The following is a 17,650-nucleotide window of genomic DNA, read 5'->3' as shown; positions in this document are numbered from 1 at the left end:
AGGCTGAGGCAGGAGAATGGCGTGAACCCGGGAGGCAGAACTTGGAATAAGCCGAGATTGCACCACCGCACTCCAGCCTGGGCAACAGAGCCAGACTCCGTCTCAAAAAAAAAAGTTCCCTATATTGTCTCCTGACTGGGAGGTAAACTTGTATCTCCTGGCATGCTGCTCCGAGGATATAAGCCTCAAGTTAAATGAGGCAGCAGTGCATACAGACAGACTAGGAGGCCTCAACCAACATGGGGCTACCCGCACAGTGAGGGCCCTCCCAGTTCTGACCACTTTCCTCTCTATCAGCCCATCACAAAAACCCGCCACAGGCGTGAGCTGCCACTTCCTAAAACGTCCTAACCCCAAGCCAGGGGCTGCCACAACCTCAGCAGAGTGTGGTGTGTCAGGCTGAGACACATCCTCTCTCTCTAATGCAGCCTCCCCCGAAAACCCACAAGCAGAGATAGACAGGACAACCCTCCCTAGAGCTGGGCCACGTAAACAAGCGAGCTTCCATGAGGAGCTCTGGCTGCCCTGTGGTTAAGTGTGAGACTCTACTGGCTGGCTCTTGCTTGAGACTGGCTCCACCTGTGTGACCCCAGACAGCTCATTTAACCTCTCTCTTCTCTGTGCCTCCCATTTCTTCTTCTGTAAGACGTGATGTTGCTAAGTATGGTGGCACTTGCTTGTAGTCCCACCTAATGGGGTGGCTGAGGCGGGGGGGGGGGAATCGCTTTAGCCTAGGAGTTTGAGGCTACAGTGAGCTATGATCACACCACTGCACTCCAGCCTGGGTGACAGAGCAAGACACCATCTCTTAAAAAAAAAAAAAAAAATGCTGTGATGCAGATTCATGACTTCAAACGCTAGCCTGGCACAGAGCAGACCCTCAATACAGGCTGGTTATTATGACACTTATCATTACTAAGGCACACTCTCCTGAAGCTAATTTCTCAGGCGTTGCTAAGTCCTTGCCCAGGTAGTCACTTTCCTAAGAAACATGAAATTCTTCAGCTGGGGCTATAAAAGATCTTGAATGGGGGAAGAGAACAAGTTCTAGATGTGGAGTCAGAGAACTGAGACACAGGCAGAACCTGTCACTGAACTTTGCTGTGATACCCTGGGCCAGGCCCTTGACTCTCTGAGCTCGTTTCAGTCGGAAACAAAACAGATCGGCTGCTAAGAGTTTTGCCTTGTAAGGGTGCTGTGAGGATGAGAAGGGATCACTCATGTGACTGCCCAGGCCTCCTGACCAAACTGAACAGCAAAGACCTAGCCCAGGTAGAAGAGAGGGGAGCACAGCCGTTAGTTTCCCTAGCCTTGTCCCACCCCATAGCAAGGGCAGGGAACATCATCAGCAGGGCCACTGTCTCAGTCTAAGCACAGCAGCACCCCCTGAGAGAGGGTCCAAGTGCTGCGGCCTTGTCCTTATACACCATGAAGATGGGCCAAGAGAGGGTTAGGCTGATGAGATCATCTTCTGCGGGGCTCTCCAGGTGAGGAACCTGGCCTCCCACCTCCATGCTCTGAGGGCTGGGGCTGCAAAGAGACTTTTTCATAATCACCATCATCATCTAGACACCAGAACCACCAAGGACTGTAGACCTATTTCCTGAAAGCTGGCTCTTGAATTTGCCCCTTGTCCCCTCATTCTCCTCCAATAGCCAATCTGAATACTAACAACCAAACTTCTGAAACCGCTTCTGGGTTACATTCCCCATGGAAGATCCCGCAATCTTCAGGCAGATTCCACTTTCCCAGACGCTGCCTCTCCCCTGCCAGCCCCAGCTCTGATACCAGGCCTGATCCTGCCCTTCTTCCCTGCCTCACTGCCCATCTGCTGACTGGAGCGTCCTCCTGATCACCCAGATCCTACCTGGCCTTTAGAGCTTGGCTAAAGGCTCACTCCATGGAAAATGCCCTTCTAGATTTCTAACCCACATGGACACCTGCTTTTCTTCCCAAAGTCATTTCCTTAACATGAAATCTGCCAAACTGTGTAAACAGCTCTGGTGCCCACATACCCCAAGACAAAAATCAACCTCACTCCATTGAGGAGAGGAGAACTCAGGCCTAGCTCTCCTTCCTGGAATTACACCTTATATCACCTCTCTTCCCACAACCACAACCCAACTTTACAAAGATTTCAAAGGCTGAGATGCCCCTTGACTTTCCCTCTTCTCCAGGCGGAGGCCTCCCAGACCCTTGCTGTCATCTGTTTGTCTAAGTGCTGGTGAAACTACAGCTTCTATAACTAAGCCTGAAGCTCCAGAAGTGCGTTGAGCAGTACGGAGTTGTTGGAGCCATTCTGTATCCTGAGCTGGGCTCTGTAATGCCACCTCTGGCCAAGACACTTGCAGTCTGCACTAAGTCCTCACTTACTTTATTTGGGTTGCTTTTGCCTCTCCAAACATCCTGGAGTCATGTTCTCTTACATCCTTCAGAATGCTGGGCACACGCATAAAACCTGCTGACTCACCCGATGATTTTCCCCAAAATCAGGGCGGAACTATATATGACATGCTTATTCACCATGGCTAAGATTCTGAATATAAAACACCTACTGCCTTATTCAAGCCAGCAGGGTTATGGGCTCTGAGAGACAGCAGGCAACAAAGACACCAAGAAAGCCATGTCGAAATCATGGAAATGTCAGAAGCAAAGTCCATCAGGTCCAACAATGATCTGACTACTGTCTGACGCATTCTTCCCTAGGCCTAGGACGTAAAGCTTGGACTGGGGACACCACAGGCCATCCGTCCTAGGAACCCAAGTCCTAGGTGACTCCCCCTGATGCCAGCACAATAGGACAAGTTATACATTTAGTAATGACCTCCATTCATGATCTGCCTTCTTGAAAGGCATTTATGCCTATGAGTCAGTGACACTCTTGGCTGACTTGCCCATCTATTTGAAATGCATTTTGATATCTAGTATTTCAGGCAGAGACCACGTTAAACCAGGCTCTGTGCTGCCCCTTTCCACTGTGGCACGACAATACCACTTGATTGTCCTCCTGGGCGCACAAAAGGACTGCATTTCTCAGGCTTCCTTGGAGTGAAGTGGGGTCATTGTGTCCGACTTCTGCTCTCTCTCACCCCTTAAAGCAGATGCTCTAGTGGGGAACCATGAAACCCTAGAACAGGGATTCTCAGTGTGCTCCGAGGACCAGCAGCATTGGCGTCCTCCGAGAATTTGTTGGCAATGCAGATTCTCAGGACTTTTCCTCTGGAGGTGGGGACCCGGCAAGGTATTTTCACAAGTCCTCAGGTGATTCTGACACTCCAAGTGTGCCAGAATGTCTCAGGAAGACAGCAGAGCTCTTAGACAGGAAGATCTGGGTTCCTGAATGAACAGGCAGTGCTGATGCAGACTTGAGCATTGGACCGTGATGGAGAGAGAAATCAACTTGTATTGTGCTAAGCCATTTGGAGGGTTATTTTGAAAGTGGTTATTCTGTCCCTACTGAAGCAGTCATCATCACCAGCTTCAGGTCCAGTCTACTCAAAGGGTCATTTCCCACCTGGGGTTTTCTAGCATCAAAAGCTGGCAGCACAAGCTTTCTGGAGTGCAGAAAACCAGGGTTATCTTATCCTGCCTGGAACAGCCTGACTGGGAACCTCTCTACCCACTTCATTCATTCCTTCAGTCTGGCTGGTATGCCAACAATGGGTGAAGAGGAAGTCACAGAGGGCCAGGATCAGATAACAGCTGCTGGCATTAACACATTCCTTCTACCCTCAGCTCCCTGGCACCCCAGGCCAGCACCCATCTGCTTCTCAGTTAAAGGTGTCCGAAGCCTGCATCTGGCCTTAACTCACAAAGAGTGAGTATCAGAGACTCTACCTGCAGGTCCCACAGGCCAGCAGCAATGGCTGCAGAACAGACCATGCCCCAGACCATGTGCCAGATCTCATGGAGAGGCTTGGATGTCCATCTCCCATCTGACCAGCAAGTTCAGTTTTGAGGGCCCCGTCTCTCCCTGCCATCTTTGGTTTTCCTCTCCAACCGAAATCCCACTTAACTCCTTCAGGCACCCCGTCCATCCTGCCTCCTCACCATGTCCACCAGCTGCTCCCTTTTCCCCTGCCCTTTGGCAGGATCTGAGACTCCTGGTGTAGCCTTAGACACCACAGGGCCCGCCCAATAAGGTTTCAGTTTTACACAAAGTTCTGCATCTCCCTCCCTATTGAAATATGGATCTTGTGGCAGGGACTGCATTCAGCATGCCTTGTACATACCCCTGGCCTTAGCACCGAACACAAGACACTTGTTAAATTGACACCCACTTAATGCTTGCTTAATGGTCAATGAGTGAGGTGCCCCGAAGAGGAGCAACACCAGATGAGCGCCCTGGAAACCCTCCCTGAGGATACTACACAGGGCACAAAGGAACCAATGGTCTTAGATTTAAGGTGCAGACACACGGACCAGTAACCTTAGCTAGGGACACAGTTTGGTCCCAGACTTTCTCCTCCAAGCAGAATTCCTCTTCCTCACCTCCAGCCAGTCTTTTGCTCCCCTGGGATCATTCAACTGTAAAAAGGAATGCTTCCCCTTGGCTCTGGGAGCTGTCTGGGGTTCCCCTTGTGTGCCGAACCCTCTCCTGGCCACCACACAGTCACACACATAGTTCTTTTTTCCTCCGGGTTACTTGCTCCCTTTTGCTGCTGTCCCCAGCAGGCGGGCCCAGGCCCAGCACGGAGGCACACCTGTACCTCTGGGAGCCTCCCATACCTCCTTCTACTTTCCAAAGCAGGGCCTTTCCCTGGGGCAGTTTTGGAGGCTGTGGTTTACTCACTTACACCTAGTTTTTGGCTATATGCCAAGTTAGACAAAGAATACATTCCCTCCATGCTGCCTGCCCCTTACATGCACATGCTGGCCGCTCTCGTTGGGCGGGTCCATCTGTTTACCATTTCTTCCAGCCCTCTCTCAGGTGCTCCCTGCTCTCTGCACCTCTTTCTCTCACAACTCTCCTCCCTAATCCCCCAAAAGAAGCCCTGACTCAGCAGGGGCCACAGGGCAGCTGGCCTCTTAGGTCTATGAAACCTGAACCCACCAGCCTCCCCCTTTTCTCCTTCCCTCAGGAACTGCAGAGGAGAAACAACTGACTTCTTCAGTCAGCAGAGCCACTCTGGATGCCAGGGGAAGGCCACCGTCTGTTAGGGGCCCGTAGCAAGGCTGCGGCTAGGAATCATGTGCTTCAGACCTGCCAGGTAGGAAGCAGTCTAGCTACTTGCTATTTGCTGGCTGTGAGACGCTCGGCACATCATGCAGCCTCCCAGGATCTGAGCTACCTCACCTATAAATGGGGCTAGTGATAGGCCCTAACCTACATGTTGGGGCTGCTACAGATGACGTGAGTGAATAAATACAGCTACTTGGAACGGGCTCCTGGTGCATAGGAAACACTCCAGGGTCAGCTGTAACTCTTATCATGGTTGTTATTTCCTCAATCCTCACTTTAGGAGGTCACTAGCCTCTGAAGAATGTGAAAGGCAAGGAGCAGAGACCATCGTGAGCCAGGTGGTGTGGAAGATTCCACTGAGGTCTTTAATGTGGATAACCAAGAAGATTCACCAGGATGGAAACCACAAGAAATCTGTGTGGGGTTGGAAGGCACATTTGAGGGGTATGATAATGTGTGGGATGTAGCCGTCATGAGGCAGGTAGACACACCCTCCAGGTAGCTGGGCTCACACACTGTTCAACAAAAAGAGCACTTTGGGGTGTGGTAGCTCACGTCTATAATCCCAACATTATGGGAGGCGAAGGAGGGACAATCGCTTGAGGCCAGGAGCTCAAGACCAGCCTGGGTAACATACAACATAGCAAGATCTTGTCTTTACAAAAAAAAAAAAAAAGGTAAAAAAAAGTAATTAAAAAAAAAAAAAAAAAACCAATGACTTTGCAGATTAGAAGTTTAGAGACTCAATACCAGATTCTCAGCCTCACATCTCCCTCCCCATCTCTCAAAGGAGATCTTCTCGGCCCTCTCCCCAGCTGGTGCCTCCTGCCCCTTTCTTCATCAGTCCTTGCAGCTGTTCCCAGAACCCAGCTAAGCCATGTCCTGGGCAGTGACACCCTACACAGGAGGGCAAGACGCCCCCTATGTGTGAAGCCATTAACAATTATTAAAAATTAACCCGAGAGATCTACAGCTTGAGAAAGGCACCCAGAGAAAAGTGTTCAAAGAATAGAGCTTTAAGCCTTTTTTTTTTCCATTCAGCAACTAACAATAGTGATGACTCAAGAGAAAGGATATATTTCTTTCTTTCAAAAAAGGGTAAGAAATCTTTTTTATGCACTTGCCATGGAAAATGCTTAGCTCATCAAATTCCTTGTGCTAAAAGGAGCTAAACCAACACCACAGCAGGGCCCTCCCCGTACCAGCCCACTCAGCCCTGTTCTAATCCTAATCCCTGCATAGCAGCAGGTAACGGAGGGTTTCAGCCTCAGGGGCAAAGGATGTGAGCAGAGCAAGGGAAGGGGCAGTTCAGCTCCAGGACTGACTGAAACTCTCTTTTAGATGGCTCTCTACCACATGTAGTGGATTATGTTAGGTTTTGGAGGGGGAAGATGAGAACAAAGGCCCAAATCTGAGAGATGACCTAGCACAGAGGTTCTCAGAGTCCCATCTGGGACCAGCAGCATCTGCATCACCTGAGAACTTAGAAATACAAATTCTCAGAACCCCACCCCAGAATCCCCGAATCAAACACTCTGGGAGTGGAGCCCAGCTTGTGTGTTAACAGGCTCTCCAGGTGATCCGGGTGCATTTGAGAACTATTCCTCCAGGACTCGGGTTGTGTTTCATTCCAAGGGAAACAAGAAACTGTTCTGTGCCTGGCTAGTAGGAAACAAACCACAGGTGGTCCCAATTTAATTCCCTAGGTCAGTATTATTTTGAATTCAGGGTGAGTGGCTCTATTGATTTTAACATGGCAATAAAGGCAATTAGTCTCTTTTTGCTGTTAAGGAGCAAAAGACGACAACGCCTGCAGAAGCCAGTGGCTCTGGAGGGAAAGCAGCTCAGAGGTGGAGACAAGCATCAGCTCTGTCTTCCAGGAGCCCTCCCTTATCAGCCCCAGGCTCTGACAGGCGGGTACTTTCTCTCCTCTCAGGTTAACCAGCCCCTTTCTTCTATCCATCCTCTTGACTGTCTCCCCAAACTCCACTTCCCCTTGAAACAGGCCATAGGCAGAAGATCCAATCTCAGTAGGGTTGGCTGAGGCTCCAAAGTGACCCCCACCTTGAGACACCTAAGACAAGAGTGTCTAAAAACACAGCCCTGCCTGTCTTGTCTCCATGGTTCTCAAAGCTCAGACAGGAAGGGTGGCAACCATGGCTAAGCCAGGGCTTCAGTGAGGCTGTACCAACCTCAGATTCTAGGCCTCAGAAAGGTCAGTTAACACTGGCAGGCCTCAATTTCCCTGTCTATAAAATGGACAAATAACCATCTAGTAAGTGCTCATTAAATATCAGTATTCCTGGCCTGGAGAGAGTGAGCCCTCTGATCAGGAGCGTGAAAGGGCCTAGATGCCAGGATTCTAGCCCTGCTGACTTTCCACACAGTTGTCCCCTTCCCACCCCTGCCACCCTGCCCCTTCTCCAGCTCCTTCTGGAGCCTTGGGTGCACAGGAGGAGTTCAGTAAATAGTGAGAATTAAGGGGAGATAGATAGAAGGAAAGAGATACATGAACCATGTATGACTCAGGCAAAGACTGAATCGATCAGTGTTGGTATTTGAGGGGGAAGGAAATGGCTAAACAAAACAAACTGTGTTTACCACCACGAAAGGAAGCCCAAACAGTAACCAGCAAATGGCAGGTGAAAACACAGGAAATTCTGAAAAGCGTGTAAGAAAGGCACTGTGTTTTTTTCTTCTAAATAATTCAAATGGCTCAAAAGCTTATTCCTTTCCCCTCTAAACAGCTTACTGTCCATGGAGACATCTCTGATAGCATAGTGTAGCCCTACCTCACACCATTTTCTTCCTCACCTGGCAAGGTCCCTGCTTTTTCTAGGGGTCAGGGGCCCTGCTCCTGTCTTCACTGATCTGCTTGCTCTCTGTCAGTATCACTGGTTAACAAATGACTCTATATCCATTCCGCAGAATGGTGTGAAGCTATCCCAATGCTTACTGCAGCTACATGATATCTGTGTTCTGTTGTCTTCACCTTACAATGCCTAGAACATTGAGGGAAATTATTATAAAGTGAAATGAAGAAACCACCAAAACGGTGTACATATGTTCTGATTATAACTATATAAAATATGAATTCATCAGAATACAGACAAAGATAAGACTCAAATGAAAATAGGTTAGATGGTAGGGTTATAATCGTCTTTTCCCTTTTTTCATTTCTTTATTTTTTAGAGACAGGGTATTGCTCTGTTGCCCAGGCTGGAGGGCAGTGGCGCAATCATGGCTCACTGCTGCCTCAAACTCCTGGGCTCAAGCAATCCTTCTGCCTCAGACTCCCAAGTAGCTGGGACTGCAGACATGCGCCACCACACCTGGCTAGTTTTTTATTATTTTTTTGTAGAGCTGGGGTCTCGTTTTCTTGCCCAGGCCACTTTCAAACTCCTGGGCTCAAGTGATCCTTCTTCCTCGACCTCCCAAAGTGCTGGGAATACCGGCGTGAGCCATCACACCAGGTCTCTTTTTTATATAATGTGGTAGATGTTGCCTTTATACTTAAAAATTTTAAAAAACATATGGCAAATATATAAGGGGTTTGTGCCCCAGACCCCTGCCGCCAAATTCCTATGTTGAAATCCAATCCCCAATGTGATGGTATTTGGAGGTGGGGCCTTTGGGAGGTAATTAGGTCATGAGGGTGGAGCCCTGATGAATGGGATTAGTGCCCTTATAAGAAGAGGTTATAAGAGGCCAGAGAGCTGGCTTGTTCTCTTTCCACTGTATGAGGAAAGCAAGAAGTCAGCAGTCTGCAACTTGGAAGAGGGCCCTCACCAAAGCCCGACCATGCCAGCACCCTGATCTCACCCTCTATCCTCCCAAACTATGAGAATAAAAGCCTGCAATTTAAACAGTCCACCCACCCTCTGGCACTTTGTGGTTGGTTTTTTGTTTTTGTTTTTGCTTTTGTTTTTTTTGAGACAGAGTCTCGCTCTGTTACCCAGGCTGGAGTACAGTGGTGTGATCTCGGCTCACTGAAACCTTCACCACCTGGGTTTAAGCGATTCTCCTGCCTCAGTCTCCTGAGTAACTTGGATTACAGGTGCCCGCCACCACACCTGGCTGATTTTTGTATTTTTAGTAGAGACGAGGTTTCACCATGTTGGCCAGGCTGGTCTTGAACTCCTGACTTCAACTGATCTGCCTGCCTCAGCCTCCCGAAGTCCTGGGATGAGGACTTCGTGAACCACTAGCTGTGTAACCACTGCGTGAACCACTGCGCCTGGCCGACACTTTGTTATAGCAGCCAGATCGGACTAAGACGGCAGGCTTCCAAAATCTACTGATTTTCCCATGGAATATACAACTTTCAGAAAAGCATATTTTTCTAGGATAACGAAGGATGAGAGGGTCATAGCCCAAGTGAGAACTACTTACCTGGAGACACCAAAGCGTTTGGAGCCAGGGACATGAAAGAGGATGTGAACTTGCCATGGGGACTCCAGACAGTGGAATGGAGGAGAAAACAACAGCTAAATATAAGGGAGAAATTTCCTACAAGTGGAGCTGTCTAACAACAGAATTGCCAAGGTCCAGTCTCCTGACCATGAAGATGTATGGGAAGAGGGTATTAAATAATCATCTACCTGCAGACACTGGTGAGCTCAGGTGCTCCAGATCTCATTTCATACCACAAGAGGCTGCAGGGTAAACGTGTGGTCAGTCAGCGGAGGACTGACGCCTCAAACTCAGATGTCCCAGGGCCTGGACTGCTGCTGCATGAGAGCTACACCAGAGCTTCCAACCGGTGCTTCTTTGCATGCCCAGGGTTGGCTGCCTCCAGCCTGTTGGCTCACTCCAGTATGCCCTACAAATACCATCATTTTCAACCCTTGCCATGAGGCAGAAAGGTGGGGAGCACCTCTTATCACAACAAAGAGGAGGAGATGGCTTCCTACAAAAGCTAGTAAATATTTCATCAGAGGGAAGTCTGTCTTCACAGGAATTGTCCCAGCTAGACTTCCAATCCCTAACCCTGATTTTAAGAGATCCACCTGATAAATGCACCTTCAGGAACAACAGCCAAAAACAAAGACTGACCTAAACATGGCTGGTGACAGCGAAAGAGGGGAGAGAGCCAGGAACGGCTGAAGGCCAGCACTGAGAGAGTCCAAAGTATTGGTCACGCTTCCATATCCTGGTTCATGTTACAGCCAACTTTTGTTTACCAGGCCTACAGTCCCTCTTCCTGCCATTCCCAGCTTCCTATTTTAATGTTCTTTTTTTCTCTGTTCACTACTATCTAGGCAGACAATGAATACAGATAACAGAGCAGCAGTGAAAAAATTCAACCGAATTATCTGCTACTGGGGATTACCTGATCCATCGGGAAATCACAAGTTGACAAGAGGACAAAGAACCGGGTGGGGCGTACCTCACTGTTGTCGATTTGCTTATCTCAAGTTGCACTCACCCCGCATCCTGGCTACCCATGCTCAAGCCTATGACCAGGAGGGAGGGGAAGCACTTGCCCCGGTGGCTCCCCACCGCATGGACCTTATCAGAGGTCTTGCTGGATGGTGGCTGGGCACCTGTTACTATCCTGTGGAATTTACACAGCTAGGCATGGTCAGAAAGGAAATCCATGGTTCAAATTTTTATCAAAATTCGGGTAATTTTTCAGCTAGCTCAGCCATCCATATGCTTTCAGGAAATAACAATTGTGGGGGCAGGGGGTGGTAAAGCAGGCTTCAAACTGATTTAAACCTGATCCCCTGTCCAAAGAGCATTGTACAACTGAGCAGGTGTCTCCATTCACACTTCCACCCTCTCCAGTTACATGGCAAAGGGCTCACAACTCCCAGACACTGAGCCAGCCAGCATTCACAGAGAGCCCACTGTGAGCTGCACGGGCGGGCTGGGGACAAGGATGTCACATGGCACTGCCTGTGCCATGTTACAGTGAGGGTTTGGTTGAGGCCATGAGGTGAATCAATGATATCAAAGACACAAAATCACACACATAAACAAAAAACCACACATAGTAACACTTTGAGACAGTCATGTCCAAAAAGGCCTGAGGAGCTGGTCTAATATGAGGTCCGGAGGAAGAAAGGTAGGGTCGGGCAGAGACCTGCAGTGACCCGAGGATGTAAGAGCAGACGCTGGATGCCCCAGCAGGGCCCAAGGGTGAGAAAGCTGGAGGCCCTGGGCATAGATTGCAAAGAAACCAGTTGGGCAGGAATGAAAACTGAAGAGAAATGATGGTTGTCGGGTGGAGTCAGGGGGATGCTATCCCATGAGGAGGGTCTCAGGTGCTAGGCTAATGAGTTCAGACACAGGAACACTGACCATCTTACACATTGCACACCAGCACAGAACAGCCACAGAAATGGGGAAGGCCCATTTTTGGAGTTGACAGTGACCAGCTAAATGAGATGCATGTACCATTGCTGAGCCTCATACCCACCTGCCAGGTGGGCAATATCACCTCTTTTTTGGAAGCGAGGAAACCCCATTAGCCTTGAGCCTTGCATCACATTTCCAAATGACTCAGTGGTAGCCATGAAGTAGAACAAACCGAAATGATGAATGGATAAACAAAATGTGGTATATCCATATAATGCAGTAGGGTATTTGGGAACAAAAAGGGAGGAAGTGCTGATACGCACCATGACACAAGGAACCTTGAAAACACTAGGCTAAGTGAAGGACACCAATCACAAAGACCACACACTGTATGATTCCCTTTATGTGACAGGTCCAGAACATAGAAATAGAAGGCCGGTGGCTGCCAAAGGTTGCGGGAGAGGAGAACAAAGTGACTGCTGATGCAGTGATGAAAATATTTTAAATATAGATAGTCGTGATGGTTGCACAATCCTGTGAATATACTGAAAAACGCTGAATTGTACACTTTATAAGAATGAATTCTGGCCAGGTGTGGTGGCTTACGCCTATAATCCCAGCACTTTGAGAGGCTGAGGTGGGCGGATCACAAGGTCAGGAGTTCGAGACCAGCCTGACCAACATGGTGAAACCTTGTCTCTATTAAAAATACAAAAATTAGCCAGGCATGGTGGTGTGTGTCTGTAATCCCAGCTACTCAGGAGGCTGAGGCAGGAGAATCACTTGAACCCAGGAGGCAGAGGTTGCAGTGAGCCGAGATTACGCCATTGCACTCTAGCTTAGGCGACAAGAGAGAGATTCCATCTCAAACAAAAAAAAAAAAAAAAAGGAAAAAAGGAAAAAAAAGAATGAATTCTATAGAATGCAAATCTCAGTAAAGTTGTTTAAAAACTGGCTTAAACCAGGCACCGTGGTACGTGCCTATAGTTCCAACTACTCAGGAGGCTGAGGCCAGAGGACCCCTTGAGTTTAGGAAGTTCGAGATCGCTGTCTCCTGAAAAACAAAAACTGGCATGAATGTATATGCGATTCCCCTGCCTTCATATATAGGATATGTGGTTCAATTTAATCTTTATTAATAATTCAATCAATAGGTACCCTGTGCTGTAATCAAAATCACGTGCCCCTCCTCTCCGCAGAGTGCTTCTGTATCTCCCCCCATGGTGCTGTTTTTGGTTTTCCGCCTCCTGCCTGTCTCCAGTGCTCCATTTCAGGCTGTGGGCCAACACTTACCTGCTGTTTGGAGCCCCCCGCCCCCGCCGTACCCACTCCCCTGCTCCTCCACACCCCTGCGGCTCAACTGTGCAAGGGCAGGTCTGTGCTTGTGCCAATGCTCAGAATGAACAGTTTCAATCAGTCACCCCGTGAGGCCCCTCTGCTGAGACAGAGCAGAAAAAGGTGGGGAGAAGACAAGCTTGTTATCTTCATTTTCCTTTTGAAAGGAAGATTTGGCAAGTTTAACTTTTCTCAGGAAATAAGGTGTGTGCAGGCAAAGGAGGCAAATTTCGGTATTTTAAAATACTGCTACCATTCATTTATTCATTTTTTTAAAATGTTTCTTGGGCACCTCCAGTGTGCTGGCACTGTCCGGGTGCTGGGGTTTTGCTGGCACTGTCCGGGTGCTGGGGTAGAGGACTGAACAAGCCCTTGTGGCGCTGCCGTGGTTGTGAGTGGAGACGGGCAATGACCAATGATGGCGGGAGTGCTCTGGAGTCAAATAAATCCAGGAGAGGGGTGAAGAGGGCTGGGGGTGGGGCAGACGCTGCAATTGTAAATAGGGTGGTCAGGGGAAGCCTCACCAAGGAGGTACAGTTAAACTAAAGGAGGGAAGGAGTGGGGAGCAAGCCTGCAGTTATGGGGAAGGATAAAGAACGTTCTAGGTGGCCGGGTGCGGTGGCTCATGCCTGTAATCCAGCACTTTGGGAGGCCGAGGCAGGCAGATCACCTGAGGTCAGGAGAGACCAGCATGACCAACATAGTGAAACGCCGTCTCTACTGAAAATACAAAATTAGCTGTGAGGCTACTCAGGAGGCTAAGGCAGGAGAATTGCTTGAACCCAGGAGGTGGAGGTTGCCGTGAACTGAGATCGCGCCACTGCACTCCAGCCTGGGCAACAGAACAAGACTTTGTCTCAAACAATGTTCTAGGTGAAGGACACACAGAACAAGTGAAAGGCCACACGACAAGAGTGTGCCAAGTGGGTTTGGGAATAAGAAGTATGGATCAAACAAAGTTGGTGTGGGGGTGGCAGCCAGAGGGGCCATGGGGAGGTCAGCTCAGTGGGAAGAACTCTGCCTTCTCTCCGAGGGAGAGGAGGACCAACCATCACCTCAATGACACCCCATGGCCCTAACATCATTGTCTGATGCTTGTTGATATACCAAGCTGGACATGGCTGAGTGTGATGTGAGGTGGGAAGCACCGCGGGGCTCCCCTGGTGGACATGTGGCTGTAATCAGGGCATTCTGGAGGCAATGTCAAGTAGACATTTCCAACAGGCCTCGGGGAGGACACTGCCCATCTCATTGGACGGTGTGGGAGAACACTGAGGAGCAGTGAAGACTGAGAAACTGGTCACCCCAAGGTCCACGAGGACTCAGGCAGTAACCTGGGATGTGTTTCGGGCAGTATGGGGTTGGGGGGAGATGGGAATGCTTATCCCAATAGGATAAAAACAGTAGCTACTGAGGTATCAGGGACACTTGACATGTACATGGTAAACTCTACACTTTACAAGAATCTGGCAAAGGAGATGTCATAATCCCCATTCTGGAGATGCAAGATGGAGGCTTGGAGAGTCCCAATTATTTGGCCAAGGCTGCAAAGCTACCAGGCAGGAGATGGTCAACTCCAGGCCCAGCCAGCCTCACTTCCGGGGTCTATTAGTCAAACTGCGTAGAATTGCTAACCATCAACTATTTCAGACTCATAAAAATGGCTATTTCATATGAACCCTATGAAGAGGCCTGGCCTTCCCAATATTTACCCACAACAGAAGCTCTGAAGGTCTCTGACAAAGGCAGATCATCTCATTCATGTCTACTGCCCGGTCATGTGACTAGCAGTACACACCACAAAGCTCTCAAGCCTGGCTGTGGTCAGAATCACCCTAGAAGTTCTTGTGGATTTCCAGTCCTGTCCTATCTGGAGCAGAAATTACAGGGGTGAAGCCCAGGATGTGCATTTTAAAACGGCACCCCCAAATCATTCTGACATAATCCTTCTGATGTGGTTTGGCTCTGACCCCACCTAAATCTCGAATTGTAGCTCGCATAATTCCCACGAGTCATGGAGGGGAGCCGGTGGGAGGTAACTGAATCATGATGGCAGGTCTTTCCCGTGCTGTTCTCGTGATAGTGAATAAGTCTCATGAGATCTGACGATTTTATAAAGTGTAGTTCCCCTGCACATGCCCTCTTGCCTGCCACCATGTAAGATGTGCCTCTGCTTCTCCTTTGCCTTCTGCTATGGCTGTGAGGCCTCCCCAGCCACGTGGAACTGTGAGTTCATTAACCCTTTTTTCTTTATAAATTACCCAGTCTCAGGTATGTCTTTATTAGCAGCATGAGAACAGGTACCTTCCCAGTCTAAAACACCAACAGCCTAATTATTCCTTTGACAAGTGGCTACAGAACTAATTTCAAGATGTGCATTTTCCAAGATGTCCCTAGGCAGGAAAATCCAAGGAAATTCTTTTGTCCACAGCCCACCTGTTGTCCTCCTGTTGTGGTTCCAGTCGGGGAGTGGCTGCAGCAAGGGAGACTACATCATACCTACTATGTGCTGGCTTCCTGGGCAGACAGGAAAAACCACTTTCAAAACTCCACTCTGAGTGGGTTTCCTGGGCACCATTTTTCTTTCCTGGGATGTCCAGGTACTAAGATCTTTATGAAACAGAAGTTTCTCCAATTAGCAGAGAGAGAGAAAGAGAGAGAGAGAAAGAGCGAGAGAGAGAGAGAGGAAGAATCAGAGAGAACCCTCTCCCTTTACAATAAGGGAAGAAGTCTTTTTTGTTTGTTTGTTTTTCTTACATGGAATGTTAGAAATTTCTTTATTATGACTTATTAAGTGCCAGCTTAATGCTGCAGAAAACTTCAAATCACCCTTGATAACCCACTTTCTTGTCTCCCACCCAAATTACCGATCAAGAGTTTTTCAAGTAAAGACATGCTCTTCTCTCTTCTGTATAAAACTTTACGAAACAAAGGCAAAAGATTGTGTACATCTCACTGGAAAATGCTGCCCAGGGCTCTGGAGACGGTGGCTGCCCAGGTTCCCTTCACTGTCCATGTCCTGAAAGACTCTTGTTCATGAACTGTCTCCTCACAAAGCAAGTCCACCACTTGCTAGGTTTATCATTCTGAGGGTCAAAAACTTTCTCACAAAGTCTCAGTCCAGTCTCTTGCCTTAGCTGTTGTAAACAGGCTCTCATCACTTCATCTTCCTGTTTGTTTGCAGGTTTGGCATAAATTGCGTTAAGTGGAAAACCAGGCTCTCCAGGAATGGGAAAATTAGTGATTCCCAATGTATACATTTCTTTCTCACCTTGGCTTTTGGAATTGCACTTTTGGAGTTTCTTCAGACATTCAGAAATGTAGAGAGTTATATATATCAAGGTCCTATCAGCTTCATTCTAAATTTCATAGTTTTTGAAGAAGACATTGGCCTTGAAGTAATAGATGGCTTCATCCACAATATCTGTATCTTTTGTCTCTCTGGGTGCAGGTCCTTTGAATTGACTTCTGATAGGTAACAGTGGCATGTTTCCGATGAGTTTGGTGTCAGGATCCATGAGAGAAGAGTGGTAAGCCGGCATCTTGGCAGCGCCCAGGTTCCAACCCAGAGGAGCAGAATCCAGGTAGAGCGGAGCGCTTCTGGTCTGGCAGCCCAGGCGGGGTAGGCGGAAGCCGGGAAGAAGTCTTCGGATAACAGCAGGAAGGCAGTGGCAAAAGGAACCAAGGAAGAGCTACTGATTATCATTGGAGGCTGTGGCTTGTTTTAGAACACAGTGACATGGCACCAGGAACAAACCCATGATTTGGCACTCTAAACCTTGAGCATAGCTATTTGTTCCTTAAATTTTTTTATATCTCAATTTTCTATATTGCTCAATTTTCTTTTGATGAATATGTATGACTTTTATTCCTCCAAAATTGACTTGATTTTACAGTCAAAGATTGCTCACTTTGTTGAAAATGCCAGGCTTGATGCTTCTGAAAATGAAATCCACCTATGGAAGATACAGTGTCTGCCCCAACCCTAAGATGACCCAGCAGAGCGAAGTCAGCTCCACAATGAAGGGAAGGCAGGGTACACAACTCTACTCACTGGGCTGCAGGAGCTATTCCCGAGAGTGAGCACACTGCTGGCCCTTGGGATCTCATCTTCCTCTTTCTCTGAAATATTCATCTTTCAAGGCTGTCTTGTCATGCTCTAGATCCAAGTTTGCAGAAGGCAGGTTTATGCGATATCAACTTTTAGTAACAAGAAAGTATTGTTGGCTCTTCTTTTTCAATTTGGATCTTTCACAGTTATCTCAAAATGAGTTTAACTATCTTGTGCCCAAGTAAAACCTAAATATTAGCTTAAACAATCCTGATTGCCAGCCCCTTGCATTCCAGGCTAATGACTACCATAACTATAAATTCCAGTCTGTGCTGGAAGAGTCTGCCAAGGAAGAACGCAGACCAGGGCTGTGTGGCCCTGCATCATGGGAGCTGGTTGTACTGTCACCCAGCCAGCACAGATGCAGGTACATGGCAGCACAGGTGCCCAAGGCAGACCAAAAAATGCAGCCTTGGTTAAAAGTCCCTCCCCTCCCCTTGGCTAGGGAGACAAGGCCTCTGCACTGAAACAATTAGGGACCAACACAATATGCTTCATCTTGTTCTCTAATCACACATAGATAAATGACATGTAGCAGTTTTAAGACAATACATCCTATAATAAGGCGATTGTGAGGTACATATGAGAAAATATGTACTTTGGGAGGCTGAGATGGGAGGATCACTTGGGCCCAGGAGTTTGAGGTTGTAGTGAGCTATGACTGCACCACTGTACTCCAGCCTGGGCAATAGAGCAAAACTCCATCTCATTAAAAAAAA

General features: G+C 48.3%; 1 protein-coding gene and 1 pseudogene across 2 annotated transcripts in view; both read right to left on the bottom strand.

Moving 5' to 3' along the window:
* Window positions 1-17,650, bottom strand: part of TCF7L1 (transcription factor 7 like 1) — a 179,285-nt gene that overhangs the window by 125,467 nt on the left and 36,168 nt on the right. The gene's annotated exons all lie outside the window — the stretch shown is intronic.
* On the bottom strand, window positions 15,826-16,440 carry LOC111551135 (annotated as a pseudogene). The gene has a single exon (XR_002734279.2). The product of XR_002734279.2 is annotated as an actin-related protein 2/3 complex subunit 3 pseudogene (transcript).

The sequence above is a fragment of the Piliocolobus tephrosceles genome, chromosome 15, assembly GCF_002776525.5.
Source record: "Piliocolobus tephrosceles isolate RC106 chromosome 15, ASM277652v3, whole genome shotgun sequence".
Classification (NCBI taxonomy): Eukaryota; Metazoa; Chordata; class Mammalia; order Primates; family Cercopithecidae; genus Piliocolobus; species Piliocolobus tephrosceles.
The sequence above is the reverse complement of the archived record's forward strand: the minus strand, read 5'-3'. Positions and strand labels throughout refer to the sequence as shown.